At 41.6% G+C, this 12,780-nt stretch overlaps 1 protein-coding gene and 1 long non-coding RNA gene across 2 annotated transcripts in view; one reads left to right on the top strand and one right to left on the bottom strand.

Moving 5' to 3' along the window:
• The window catches only part of LOC125252666 (serine/threonine-protein kinase pim-2-like), a 681,247-nt gene that overhangs the window by 442,909 nt on the left and 225,558 nt on the right, over positions 1-12,780 (top strand). The gene's annotated exons all lie outside the window — the stretch shown is intronic.
• On the bottom strand, positions 5,722-7,364 carry LOC125252679. The gene is made up of 3 exons (XR_007181254.1): positions 7,099-7,364; positions 6,389-6,488; positions 5,722-6,100 (listed from the first exon to the last, which is right to left on the bottom strand). It is a non-coding gene; the product is annotated as an uncharacterized LOC125252679 (long non-coding RNA).

Here is a 12,780-nt window from a genome sequence, read left to right as displayed (position 1 = left end):
AAAAGCGTTCTAAAACTATTTCTTTCCTTAAGCAAAAATTTTTCAATTATTTAATATTTTAATTATTTCACTGGAATGAAGAGTGTTCAGATGAGATACCACATTAGCGCTCGATATATTGCCTATGTCCAGGACCACCTCTGACTAAAGGGATGTATAATACTTAATGTTACAAACTTTTTAACGACTAGTAAGGGGAGTGAAATATCCTCAAATAGCTTCTGCAGCAGCCGAGTTAATTGCCGAATTTAAGGGGGGGCTGAGATGAAAGACGGCAGACCGAAGCCCCCCTAAATAGGGTCAAGCGATGCCCATGGGACACACTGAGTAATGAGACTTTGAAAAGTAATGATTAACTCTGAATAAATGCAGAAATTGCAATCATCATTACACCCCTGCACACAACAAACACCTTTGGCCTACCACAAATATGAACTAATAAAACAAAATAGTGAACATTTACGACTAAATACGACAGGTGGAAGTAAAAGTATGCGGTTTGTGCGAACACAAGTGTAAAGCGCAGTGCTGTATGAGCGAGGTGAAGGTACCAGCTGCAGGCCTGGAGAGCTGGATAGAGTCCTCAGTGCCGTAATGAGCCCAGGTCTGTGGTGCAGTCATCAGAGCAGGATCTGTAATGAGCCACAGTCTCGGGTGGAGGCCCAGTTTGGTGGGGTTTGTGTAAAAGTGTGTATGTCTGCGTGTGTTTATGTGAGAGAGACTGAAAGAAGTAGAGCTCGAAAGAGAGAGAGAATGTTCCCAGCTCCCCCCTGGTGACAGCGATGGGCCAGTGCCATGGCCGCGGCGCTGGGAGGAAGCTGAGGCTCTGCATTATTAATGTGCGCCGCGGCGTCCTCGCCTCTTCCCAGCCGCACAGCTCACTGCCCGTCCTGCCATCACAGAGGGAGAGAGAAAAAGAGAGAGAGAGAAAGAGAGAGAGGTGTGTATGGGTGGGGGGGGGTGTAGATAAAGAGAGCAAGAGAGGGGTGGTAGTGTGGTTGTGCCTGTTAGTGAATGCACTCTGTGTGTGTGTGTGTGTGAAGAAACAATATTTTTTGTCTTTTGGTCAGTGTGAATATATATGCCCGTGAGAGAACATAGTTTTCAGCCAATATATCTACAGGCACACAAAAAACAAAACAGAATGTATATCTACGTGTGCTGAATAGACATATTTTTCTGTCTAAAACTGAGCACATGATATCAGACTTTACGGGGGGAAAAGCGTTATCCGCATTGCATTCCAACAACACTGACATGTTGCTAGTAAAGTTACTAATTTCTTTAGGTATAACACTTCTTATAGATGCAGAAAAAGTGACTTCGTCAAAGTGTTATAAGCCATGAACCAAACCAACCAACTACGAGGTGAATTATAACATTACAAACTTTTATTTGAAGCAAAGAAAATCTGACAAAAAGACAAGGGTGCAAGACTGTGCACTAATAATTGAAATTAAAAGAAATAATTGAACTAAAAATGATATACAAAACTATTCATTGATTATACTGAAACAATATATTTTATTGCAAAACATGCATGTAGCCTATATACAAATATTTAAGTATTTTGACAGCATAGCAAGACTTTTACCGACTCTATTAGGTCATTCGCGGTGCTTCTGTTGCACTCTATTTAGATCTGGCTCCATCCAATCAACAACCCATGTGGATGTAGGCTACGTCACAACAGAGAAGAAAAAAATGGTCTCTACTTTCATTACAACCTGACTTTGAAGAGATATAATGTTTGAATCTGCAACACTGTTCATACGAGGTTAGTTAGGACCAGGTTTAATGTACTGTATCTGGAGAAAGCTAGCTGTTAGCATCCGTTAGCATTCCCATTCATTTCAATGGCAGTTGACATTTATGCATTGAACAGATGCTTTGTATGGTACAGTACATTCAAGGTCATGTTTTATACATACTCGTTACACAAACTATGAACCATGTTGCTATTAAGCCATGTTGAATGATCAATCTCAGCACATTTCATGTTACAATTTTAATATCCCTCCAAAAAAAAAGTCAGAATACATGGCTACTTTTGAACAGCTGTCAATGGAGAAGCATGTTTTTGCTTGTGTAATGATGTATCCTGCTAAAAAAGCTGGTCTTAGCTGGTTTTGCAGTTTTGAGTATCAAAGTCCCTTTCAAGGAAAGTCTGTTAACTCGGCAGCCATATTTGCAATGCCTCTGGGCAGCTACATCCTAAACCAAGTCCTATCTACTTGAATGGGGGAATCCTGAAATCTCAAAAACTGCTTATTTTCAGCTTTAATAAATAAACAAGATTTTTAAATAAGCTTTTTAACACTATTTGAGCATCAGAAACAACATTTAGGGGATGGTTCATGTCAGATTTTGTTGCTGATTTTTGAGATGAAGGATTCTCAAGTACACTGAGGAAGCTCAAGCATGCTTGCTTGACATGCGAGAACCAATGAGGATCATTCTCACGTGTTACGCAGCACATTTAAGCTTCTGTTAGAAACAATGAGGTTTGTTCTCATACATCATGCAAGTACGGCTGAGCCTCTGTTTATGTTCGCTGATCAATGTTTATATGTGAATAAAGCCTAAATTCAATCTGTTCAACATATAAATCAATCAGAAAATTTGAAAATTTGGACTAAACCACTCAATTCATATGGTTTTACAATCCCTTTATGAATTTTTTGAAGCGACAGTGGTAGCTGCATAGCTGTCAACGGAGGGACAGAAAGCTCTCCGATTTTTTAAAAATATCTTCATTTGTGTTTCGAAGATGAATGAAAGTCTTACAGGTTTGGAACGACATATGGGTGAGTACATGATGACAGAATTGTCATTATTGGGTGAACTAACCCTTTAAAGGTGCCATCGAACGTTTTTTTTACAAGATGCAATATAAGCCTAAGGTGTCCCCTGAATGTGTCTGTGAAGTTTCAGCTCAAAATACCCCATAGATTTTTTTTAATTAATTTTTTTAACTGCCTATTTTGGGGCATAATGAAATATGAGCCGATTTATGCTGTGCGGCCCCTTTAAATCTTGTGCTCTCTGCCCCCGGAGCTCGTGCTTGCCTTAAACAGTGCCTAAACAAAGTTTACACAGCTAATATAACCCTCAAATTGATCTTTACAAGATGTTCGTCATGCATGCGGCATGCATGCGTCGGATTATGTGAGTATAGTATACTGTTATATTGTTTACATTTGATTCTGATTTGAGGCTGTGCTCCGTGGCTAACGGCTAATGCTACACTGTTGGAGAGATTTACAAAGAATGAAGTTGTGTTTATGAATTATACTGACTGCAAGTGTTTATAAATGAAAATAGCAACGCTCTTGTCTCTGTGAATACAGTAAGAAACGATGGTAACTTTAACCACATTTAACAGTACATTAGCAACATGCTAATGAAACATTTAGATAGACAATTTACAAATATCACTAAAAATATCATGATATCATGGATCATGTCAGTTATTATTGCTCCATCTGCCATTTTTCGCTATTGTCCTTGCTTGCTTACCTAGTCTGATGATTCGGCTGTGCACATCCAGACGTTAATACTGGCTGCCCTTGTCTAATGCCTTTCATAATGTTGGGAACATGGGCTGGCATATGCAAATATTGGGGGCGTACACCCCGACTGTTACGTAACAGTCCGTGTTATGTTGAGATTCGCCTGTTCTTCTGAGGTCTTTTAAACAAATGAGATTTATATAAGAAGGAGGAAACAATGGAGTTTGAGACTCACTGTATGTCATTTCCATGTACTGAACTCTTGTTATTTAACTATGCCAAGATAAATTCAATTTTTCATTCGAGGGCACCTTTAAGTGATTTGCTCTTGTAAGTGATAGGTGGAATTCCTGTCCTACAGTCGCCATATGGAACCTTGCAATTTCATCCATTTGTTTGTTTCATAGTTGGGTTGCGATCAGTAGAAGAGTAGGTTAGCATTAGACGTTGCAGTGGTGTGCATGTAGGAGTATAGAGCTAAAGGTGAGTATATGGTTCCTCATGAAGCTGTAGATACTTTAGCAAGGTTGGAGGCTTTTGAGAAGGTTCTTCAAACATATTGTGGGCATTCATGATATGTCAGCGAGGTTGTGGTGGGTAAACTAGTACTGGTCATTTTGGTGGACGGTGAGGTATAGGGTTAATCACGCTGCTGTGGAGTGGAAGGTCAGGATGCCGAGCAGACCTGTCACAGTGGGAGAATCCTAGAATCTTATCACCGCTACACAGACATGCAACGCACTGATCTGCTCACCCTCACGGCCAACACGCGTGTGCCCTTCCCCCAGCCCCACGCTTGCTTCTTCGCGTCGGCCTGAGCCAAGACAACAGCGACAGCCAGCAGAGCCCAATAACCCTGCTGGACCGCTTTGCTGGAGACGTTCAGCGCTACATACAGGCAAACAAGAACGGGCAGAATATCAAAGCCTAATGCATAATCGGTAATTGATTCCAAGATCACTAATGTAAATTGGATCATTTCATGTACACACCATTTTCTAACACTTCGGAAGGTGCTATATCTAAGATTTTATCTCAAATGTTAAAGTTGTTGCATCACTAACAGCACCAAAGGACGAAATAAGCCTACAATGGTTTACTTATCTCTGCATATTAATCTGGGATAAAAGAAAGTATATTCACTTAACTGAACCAAATGTGGGGGTATAAAACAGGGGCAGTAAAATGTCAGGGTTTGATATAACTGTCCTAATATAATAAATGAATTTTTTAAGTTTTAATAGTCTTTTTAATAGATAAAGGGTTAGTTCACCCAAATTCTGTCATTAATTACTCACCCTCATGTCGTTCTACACCCGCAAGACCTTCGTTCATCTTCAGAACACAAATTAAGATGTTTTTGATGAAATCCGAGAGGTATATGACTCGTGAACACTTTCAAGGTCCGGAAAGGTACTATAGACATTGTTAAAACAGTCGATGTGACTACAGTGGTTCAACCTTAATGTTATGAAGTGACAAGAATACTTTTTGAGCATAAAAAAAAAAAAAAAAATAACGACTTTATTCCTGCGTCAGCATCACACGCATGCAGAAACTGCGTGAGGATAATTACAGAGAAGAGAAGAGATTGTTGAATAAAGTCGTTATTTTTGTTTTGTTTTTGCGCACAAAATGTATTCTAAAATAAAATCACGTCGACCGTTTTAACGATGTCTTTAGTACTTTTCTGGACCTTGAAAGTGTTGATTATATTGTTGTCTAACGACAAGTCATATACCTCTTAGATTTCATCAAAAATATCTTAATTTGTGTTCGAAGATGAACGAAAGTCTTACAGGTTTAGAACGACATGAGGGTGAGGAATTAATGACAAATTTTGTTTCGAGTTTTGAGTGAACTAACACTTTAAAAAGAAACAAAACAGATTACAAGTATTATTATGTGAATCTTTTGTCTGCAAATTCAGTATTATGTAACATATCATGAGGTGCAATTCCCAAAACGTAATATTTATGAATGAATAATTGAAACAATTTTCTTACTCAGTATTTTTACTGTACAAATTTCTAATCATTTATAATTCAAAACTAAATTTCTTTGAGAAGCAAAATGACATTTTGAAAGATATATATATATATATATATTTTATGAATGAAAAGAGTTTAAAACAAGAGCTCCTTTATTAACCCAAAAATTATCCAAAAACTTAAAGCCAACACAAAAGAAACTGACCACTGTGATTTTTATATTGAACATTTACTCGTTACTTTGTAACCAAATTAAGGTGCGGATCTCAGCAGCGACCTTATCCGGCTTTTCTCCTCGGGGTGTGGAAGAGTGAGAGGAAGAGAAGCTCCAGCTCTGTGGGAGGCAAAACGCCTGAAGGCCTGGGCCTGTGGCTCACGGTGAGGCGTGAATGAGCAAACCCAATGAGCTGCTGCAGTGGAGGAAGGCACGTCACCATCGCTGTGGAGATCTCCACCTTAACCGACCCAACTGTACATAACAATACAGCTCCAAACCATAACACACAATATCTGCCAGCTGTTTCATAAATTGGTGAGTTTCTCCTTAAAACACGGCACCAGAATATGTTGCTGACACACGTCCCCTTAGACAGGTACCTGTCTCGTAAACAATGACAGGTAGGCATTGTTTTATTACAGTACATGCATGAGACATGTATTGCCTAGGGTGCATATGGTAGATATATGTGTACATACTATATGGGCTAGTATATGAACTTTCAATAAAATATGATTGACACATTTCTACCCACCTACTGCTCTGTAGGGAATACTAGCATGATGAAAACGAAGCTTGTAGTGAAGAACGTTGCATGACAACTCATCTACTATTATTTTAAAGGGATAGTTCACCCATGAATTAAAATTCTGTTATCGTTTACTCACCTTCATGTCATTACAAACCGGCATGTCTTTCTTTCTTCCATAGCGTTTCCATTGCTGTATGGAAAAGATGCACTGCTGTTCTCCAAACAACGACCAGGAGCTGTCAAGCAAAGTCAAATAAAAATCATTTAAATAACTGAAATCATTTTTTTATTCATATTTTACCAATAATAAGACTTTTTGTATATTAAATTTTCATTGTATTGTAGTGTGATAATTGTTGACTTGTCCCAAAAAGCAGACAAAATGGTTCTGGAAATCAGTAAGTCATCTCTATTACTCACTAATTAACTTTGTAGAAGCACTCATACCAGAACATGTCAGTATGTTTTTTTTAATTTCAATATCAGATAAAGCAGAAAAAAATGAAACCTCTCTCTTTCCCTGTCACTTTCCAACTCTGTTTTTTTTTTTTTTTTTTTCTCAAGCGTAGAGCTCGCATTAACAGAATCTCGGATAAATGCAACTTGAGATTCTCAGTTAAATAAATGGTACCTCTCACGCGCTCACACTCTCCCACCATCAACCCCCCCAACACACTCACACAATCACACACCAGTACACACAAACGCACACACGCGCACGCAAGCACACCCGCAGAAACAGATTAAGCTCAAATCAATGGCTGGAGCTGAAGCGGAGGAGAGATTTCACCCTGGCTTCTCGTTAAGGCCTGGCTGAGGCGCGGAGGCTCGGGGGAGTGTTATTACCAGGGTGATGGTTGATAAGACGCTCGTTCCTCCACGCCGCGTCCCGCGGGACAGATACATCGCGCAGCCATGGAAACCGTAAGGCTAGGTGTTATGCTATAATTGGGCCGGTGCTTTTAACAGCACAGCCACACAGCCAGGTATGCCAGCGTCTTCAAATGAGAAATTATACCATGGTGTGTGGAGGAAGAGGAAGAGGGAGCGAGAGAGTGAGCAAGCGGAAGCGTAAAAGCCTTGGACCTTCACCTTTTATAATACCGCAGCTTCTTTCTTTATTTTGCTCTCTCTCTCTCTTCTCTCCGTCGGTAACTCTCCACATATAGCCTACATGAGTAGTTGTCAGCTGGGATACATTTAAAGGAGTGAAATGTTTTGTTTTTTTACGCTCCAATCAACAAGATTAGAACATAAAAATATTTTAAAGGGTTAGTTCGCCCAAAAATTAAAATTCTGTCATTAAATAGCCTTACTCACCCTCTTGTCGTTCCACAACCGTAAGACCTTCGTTCATCTTCAGAGCAAAAATTAAGACATATTTGATTAAATCTGATGGCTCAGTGAGGCCTGCATTGAAAGCAAGTTAATTTATACTTTCAAACGCTCAGAAAGGTACTAAAGTTTTATTTAAAACAATTTATGTGACTAGTGAGCACATATCAAACGGCCAAAGCAGGGTTGCCAGGTTTTCACAACAAAACCCGCCCAGTTGCTCCTCAAAACTAGCCCAGTCGCATTTCAAGGGGGTCCTACAGTAAAAAAAAATCACTGTCTGGGGAGTAAAATTTGCGTATTTGGTGGGACTCCACAGGTAAAATTTGCATTCCAGAGACTAAATATCAGGTTATTTTGGGTCAATTCAACCCGCGGACACGAAAAACAACCCGTGGCAACAGTATAAAAGTAGCCCAATTCCGCAGGAAAACCGTGGACTTGGCAAGACTGTGCCAAAGTCACGTGAACCATTGAAATTTCGAAACACTTATGATGTAACGAAGCCTCGTTTACTGAAATCACGTGACTTTGCCACTCGGAACCACTGATTCGAAACAAAAGATTCGTAAAGCTTGATGAAGAAGTGTTTTGAAATCGGCCATCACTAGATATTGTTAAATAAAGTCGTTATTTTGTTGTTTTTTTGGTGCACAAAAAGTATTCTTGTCGCTTCATTAAAGGTGCTCTAAGTGATGTCACGCATTTTTAGGCCAAAACATTTTTTGTCACATACAGCAAACATCTCCTCACTATCCGCTAGCTGCCTGTCCCCTGAACACACTGTAAAAAAATGCGGTCTCTGTAGTCGCCACAAGCTCCAAAAACGGCAATAAAAACAAACTGGTGCAGCCTGGACCGCGAATCATAATAAACATGCTCCAGCCAATAACCGACAAGAATGATTTTAAATGTGCGTTCATGACTGTTTCAGGAAGCACGGAGGGGAGGGGGAGGAGGAGGAGGAGGGAGGGTCTAGCTAGCCTCTGTTTTGTTTGACAACACTTCGAATGTCAACAGGAAGTTACTCCACCCAGGATCACTTAGAGCACCTTTAAGGTTGAACCACTGTACTCACATGAACTGTTTTAAATATAACTTTAGTACCTTTCTGGGCATTCGAAAGTGTAAATTAACTTGCTTTCAATGCAGGCCTCACTGAGCCATCAGATTTGATCAAAAATATCTTAATTTGTGTTCCGGAGATGAACGGGTGTGGAGCGACATGAGGGTGAGTAATTAATGACAGAATTTTCATTTTTGGGTGAACTAACCCTTTAAAATGAGTTTAAAACCATCTGTTAAAGTCAAATTGAGGTCAGTATTTACCCTATGGAGGTGTTTGGTCATGACGTAAATTTGTAGGCCAACTCAGTGGGCAGGAGTCATGACTGTCAATATCTAGTGTGACATTGGCTGTGTCCGAAAGCTAGGCAGCTTTTTCGCAGTCCTATCAGGCAATGACTTTGCAGGCAACTTTACACATTAAAGTATAGGCTACCTCACAAAACTGATCTTGGACATGCTTCTAAGGCTTCTTTTTTATTTTTTAGCTCAGCTATCACAAAATCAAATGCACATGATTGTGGGATATCATAGGGCAATGAAGGATACATCTATGCTGCCTTCAAAAACGATCAGATGAAGCTATCTCGGTAGACAGGATGTGACACAGAGTCACACGTCCCTTGTTGCCTTCCTTCCTTCATATAGGCTATTGCCTGTGGTGTGGAGGCAGCCTTTTTCAGCTTTTGTACACAGCCATTGTTCCCCAAAGGTGGCCGAAAACTTGTTTTTAATGTTATTTTTACATTTCTTCTTTTATTAATTTTAATACATACTCGAAAAATAGCACATGGTTAACACTATCTCCTGCTTTCTATGTACACAACAAGGATGTGAGTTTATATGCTTGATAAATGAAGTGTAATTAAGTGGACAACTGTTATAGTCGTTATGTTGCAATTTGTTTGCAACTTATGTTTTTAACGCACAAAACAATTTCAAAATTCACGGCCACGGTTTGAGCCAGATGCCTCAGCTGCTCGCCACCAACTGTGCAAACTAAAGGCATAATAGGAAATGATGTCACAGATTTAACGCTCATTGCCTTGGAATGACCATTATGGTTTATTTTTTTCTAAAATGTATGTAAGAATACATGCATATGCAAATAGTAATTTGAAGAGTGGAAATCCTAAATTTAATTAATAATACTTAATAAATTAAAACTTTGCATAATGAATTCTAATAAATGAATGCAGCATGAGAAAAGAACATGCCGCCTTTTAATGACAAGCAACCTTTATTGCAATTTACCGTGGGCATTTATAACCAACTAACATAACAAACATAATAAACACACATGCATGTGTTCTGTGTTGTTTACATAGACTTTGAAAGCTCCAGGAGGGACTTGCAGGGGATGAGCGGAGAGGTAGGTGCAGGGTGCAGAAATAGTGGAGAGCAGAAGAGAGGAGAGGGGGGAAGAGTTTCGACGGGCAGCCGCTCGCTCTGCAGGCGCTGTTGATTACGATCAATTTCCCTCGTATCGACGCACGCTCTGGCCCTGAGCGCTAGTCCCTCCTGCTTTTTACATGCTACGTGCTTTGTGTACCATGACACTTCTCTCTCTTCTTCCTCACTCACTCACTCTTTCTTTCTTTCTTTCTTTCTCACCTTTCCTTGCCTTCAGTTCTTTCCACCACGGCCTTTGGAGCGAGACGCACTTATGACTCATACTGAATGTGAAGCTAGGAGGTCTCTTAGGACGGCAAAGTGTGAGCAGCGCAATTAAAAACAAACAAACAAACAACAGCAGCCTGTCTCGAACATGCATTTCCTGTTTTCCGAAATAAGTGCTAGGTTGCCGGGTGCAGCTCGGCAGCTGTTGGGATGCTGGGATGGTGTTGTCGGATTGGAGGCCGTGCGCAAGCAGACGGACAGTGGGTAGCCGTAATGGAAGGGAAAAAAGTGCTCTACTGCAAGAGTGAGACCGCAGGCAGGCAGAGTGCGAGAGGGCGCACCCCTCAACGCTCTATCTCTCCGCTCTTGGCAGCCTCCATCCAAATTAATTGCATCTCCGAGAGAACGAGAGATGGGAGAGAGAGAGAGGGCGAGCAAGATGGCCCTACCGCTAGGCTGGTATTGCTGTGGGGGAATCATTTAAAATTCTACCTCCCGTGTGGTTCCTGGTTTCCAGTTTAATGACCCCCACCCCTCTTGCTCTTACTATCTGCACCCCTCCCTCTGTTTCTTTCCGTCTTTCCGCTCGCAGCCCTCACCTCCCTAGTTGCCTCGTTCCCTTGTCCGTTCTCTCTCTGCCTCTCAGGCATCTACAGAGGACTCTCCCCCCACAACGCAGACGGCTGCCGCAGTTCCCCGTAACGCCCCGCTCGCCAATTACCAATCTGACATCCTTTCCGTTCCCCCAGGGATTGCGACTCCACACCTGTTGTCACAGGCGACAAACGAACCCTTCCGATGCTGATTTCCGAGAGCCACGTGACTGACGCAGCAGCGTGTTCGAGCGAGGTGGAAGCACAAAATCGACTTGATTTCTTTCCAGAATGATTTGAATCAAGCAGTGCCGAGGACAGAGAGAACATCAGGGGTTTTCTATATCAGGACGCCCCGTGAATACCCATTGACATTTACACAGAGTTTGGCAACCGCGTGACTCACCTGTGACTGTAAGGTATAGCATGGAAGAAGAGAAGAGGAGACAAGAAGAGAAGAGGGAAAAGAGACCTAGAAGCAGGGGAGATGGGAATGGGGAGGTTGTACGCTTTGGGTTGTGGCCCACCTTGACAGTCACCGGGGTCTGGGACCATCTGGCCTGCGTGTGTGCAAGCGTGTGTGTATGTACGTGTCCTGCCAGGTCTCTGGGCTCCTGTCACCTGCATCAGTGGAGGATAGCAGGAAGGAAATGCTCTCATTCAGCCAAAACAGAAAGCGAGAGAGAAATTGGGTGCTGAGCGCCAACCAATAAGACTAAGGACGCAACCCATTGCATACAAAGGAAAAGCCTCTATAGCACACGTGTACAAGGTTAGCATGAGGTATGCGAGGTTGTTTTTTATTTCATTCTGGTTGGGTGCGGCATGTTCTGGCTCCCCTGGTCTCTCCCCTGTTTGGTCAATAGCAGCGCACAGTCTGCGGATCGATGTGGGGTCAATAGCTCTCAGACGCCTGCCTCTTTGTGCCCGTGCTGATTTAGCTAGCATCCAGCCCTCTTTCTTACAAACTAGTTTTTACTTTATGAGCGTCTCACTTAAATACGTCGGCGGCCTGAAATTAGAGATGTGGCAGTAAATCTGTGACGTCCGAAGCTTGATTCGCTCCTTTCTACCATCTCTCTCTCTCTCTCTCTCTCTCTCTCTCTCGCCAAACACTCTTTAAAAGCTTTGAAAGCATTGACTGCTGCCTGAATCCTCTTGCATCACAACACAAACTCTAACTTAACTCCCTTGGGATTGTGTGTGTGTGTATGTGTGAGAGAGGGAGGGATTGTGTAAGTACTGTTAAGGGTACATAGAATTGATATATTCCCAAGATCTTATCTCTCATCTGTTTCTACTCTCCTTCACCTTTCCACACATCTGCGTCCAGGCCAAAGTTCTGCTCCACCACAAACCTGAGAGTCTGCTTTCACCGTTGGCTTATATTTCATAGCTATGTTGTTGTGGGCCACATGGATCAATGGTTAGGGCGTGTGTTTATGTTACATGGGAGTCAGACAGTGAATTATTGATTGCAATGAAGGTAAATAAAATGCATGGATGGAGAACGTATAAATATATCTTGGATAGTTTTTGCAAGTTTCACAACTGAATGCACCAGGTCGGACTAGCATGAATGTCTAGGGTGGCAGGTACTGCTTTAGTTGGCTGTTTTCTAGCAAAACCTGGCTGGTAAACCTGGTTTACCTTGCTGGCCATGTTGAAAAAAAAACAACATATGCTAGTTAGGTATGTTTTGAAGCATGGCAGCTGATTTGAGCTGGTTTATGCTGGTCCTTAGTTGGTCATGAGCTGGTTTAAGCTGGTCCTGAGCTGGAGCTAGTTGCTTAGGACCAGCTTAAACCAGCTCAAGACCAGCTAAGGACCAACTAAGGACCAGCTCAAACCAGCTGCCATGCTTCAAAACATACCTAACCAGCATATGCTGGTTATTTCAACAGGGGGTGCAGAT

The sequence above is a fragment of the Megalobrama amblycephala genome, linkage group LG18, assembly GCF_018812025.1.
Source record: "Megalobrama amblycephala isolate DHTTF-2021 linkage group LG18, ASM1881202v1, whole genome shotgun sequence".
Lineage (NCBI taxonomy): Eukaryota > Metazoa > Chordata > Actinopteri > Cypriniformes > Xenocyprididae > Megalobrama > Megalobrama amblycephala.
Note: the sequence above shows the minus strand (reverse complement) of the source record. Positions and strands in the feature narration are given on the sequence as shown.